We start from the raw sequence: 2,774 nt of genomic DNA, 5'->3' as shown, positions 1-2,774 counted from the left end.
CATCGGCCTATGCGTCTGTCAACAACTGGAGGATAGTGCTACTGCATCTAATTGGTAGAGCCCAGGGATGATGCTAAACATTGTACGAGGCACATGACAGCCCCCTACAACCAAGAATTATTTGGCCTCAAATGTCAAATTCCAGTGTTGAGGAACTCTAATCTACGTAGTGCTGACTGCATTGCTCTCAAGAACTAAGGTGTGAATAATGCCACTTAACCACAACTCAAATAAGGTCAAGAAAAATAGTAAATCACCTACTCCCAGAAGCAAACCTACCAAGGATTCAAGCACAAAGTTCCTAATCACGTTTACATACAGTGGTCTCAATAACAAGTAAAAGAAAGCAGGAAAAAGATAAAACAGATAATTGGCCCAGACCAGAACAACACAGGAAGGAGAACTACCACTTAGAAGTATTAACTATGTGCTGGGTACCAACAAACATTAACTCCATGAGTGCTCACAACCACCTTTGTGGTTTGGAATTTGTTATTTGTCAAATGCTCAGCAATATTGGTAACTAGTTTGTGTCACTCAGTAAGAGACGGAGTTTAACCCATCAGTGTGTTTTCCAGTGCAATCCCTGGATCCATGGAATGTGGAAATGTTCAGAAAAACTAGCGTGAGTGTTGAGTAAGAAAATAATTATGATTTTTACTAATAGATGAATATGACAGAGTACTTTTGCCTCAAATTTTTCTGACATCAATGCATAGAAGATATTACCTCTCTATCTCTCGCCAGAAAGGAACAAGAGGAAATGGCCTGAGCAGACAGTACAAGCTCGTGTTCAGTCCTAAGGGAGAATTGCTTCACGGTTCTAAACACTGAATTAAACTACTGAAGGGTGTTGGATAATCTGCATCACTGAGGGATTCCATAGGACTTTTCCTTGGCAAGGAGGGTTTGATATGGCCCTGACCACAGGGGAGGACATGTATGGCTAGGGCTACAGTCAAATGCTACTCTGACTGCAGATCAGTTGTGGCCTCTTACCCTCTTCCCTACACCACTCCCCACTCCCTTCGTAAGAACCTCCAGTTCTCTAGGGAGTACAGTAGAGACCATTCCCATTACATCTCCAATGGACCCACGGGGAAGGGGTCCTCTCTCCTTTCACTCCCAACCCTCTCAGCCTTTTATCAGGTCAGTTATGAATGTTAGATCAAGGTGGTCAATATAATGGGTGTTCATTATACTATTGCTCTAATTTTTCTTCCCGAATGACCATTTTTATAATAAAAGTAGTGGGGGGGGAGGGCATTTTACAGGGACTGAAAGTAGATGTGTGGAGCCTTGTCACCATGTAGACATTCACTTCTACTCTGGGAGAAATAGTTAAGCATGAAGAGGTTTGAGTAAAGGAATGATATGGTTTAATTTTCTGTTTTAACAGGATATATCAGGGTTTTCTTCCACTCAATTTGTCTTAATACCAGAAGGATGAGGAGACTTGAAGTTCTGGATGCAGTTTTACCAGGAGCTTCTGAAATGTGCCCTGCATTACTCACAAGAAAAATATAAAGAGCAAATTACTTCATTGACATTATTGAATGGGAATTACCAACAAATGCTTATCTACAGTGCTAATATAAATTCTCAAGCAAAAAAAAAATACAATCCTTATTTTTAAAATTTTTGGTTGTGAAATACACTCAAACTGCGTAAAACCCCAATTCCTCTATAGGTTACTGCCCATGTATTCTGTGTTTGGTTTGCACCAAGAATCATCCTGGCAATCACCTGCAAAATATTCAGTCATGGGGCTTCAGACATCTCAATCGGTTCTTGTCCCCCATGGAGTATACACCTGGCATAGCAAAGATGGTATAGTTCAAGTTATTCTGGAAAGAGGAATTGATGATAAAGTATTCTTTAGATGGGGAAAAAGCTAAAGGTTGAATAATAATAATTAAAACAGAAACAGAAATAAAGCAGTCACTATGAAGTCTCCAACACAACCTATGAACACTTTCAAATGTTATATGATTTTGGCCAAGATATTGAAATCAACAACTTAGCTTCCATTCTTCTTTTATTAGGTAGAATTAGTAATATTCACCTTACTACCCAAAGGCTATTGCGTGAATTGAATGAAATAAATAACAAAAAGCAGTAAAAATGATTAAATAAGATCTGAGGATCAAGTCTTTATATTATTTATAAAAAATGATAGTGAAACTGCTCAACTTGAATCCTCAAAGTAATGAAAAAAGAAAATATTTTAATAGATGGATTTTATTCTACACAATGACTAACCTTAGAAGATAACCTTACCATCTGGAAAGATACAGAGATCAGTCAGAGAGGTGGTAGAAGGGAATACATAGATGGGTATCTATTTGGATTCTCAACACAGAAAAAGAAAGAACTTTGAAACTGAGAAAACTGCCAAGTATAGCCTCTCACAACACCTTCAATTTCCTAGCCCCCCAAAAATGTCTGATATAATTCTCAAGGAGGTTTCTTTCATAAGTGGCATTTTATTTGCTGATCCTTTGGAATGTGCTTGTCAAAGCACTACTTTCTGTATTCTACTGCCATAAACTTTGGTATTTCCCCATTATAGCTGTATAGATGATAATCTAGCAAGCAAACATAATATGTGATGAGAATTTAATACAAGTCTCAATCACCCTTGGGATGATGGCAAAGATATTAACATTAACAAACTTCTGCCACTTTTGAGTCAGCAGATTTTAGTCTTACATTCATTGGTTGAAGTTTCCTTTAGTTCTTAAAAGAGCAAGTTAGATCATCTGGAATTATCC

This window comes from Sciurus vulgaris (genome assembly GCF_902686455.1).
Source record: "Sciurus vulgaris genome assembly, chromosome: X".
NCBI lineage: Eukaryota > Metazoa > Chordata > Mammalia > Rodentia > Sciuridae > Sciurus > Sciurus vulgaris.
The sequence above is the reverse complement of the archived record's forward strand: the minus strand, read 5'-3'. Positions refer to the sequence as shown.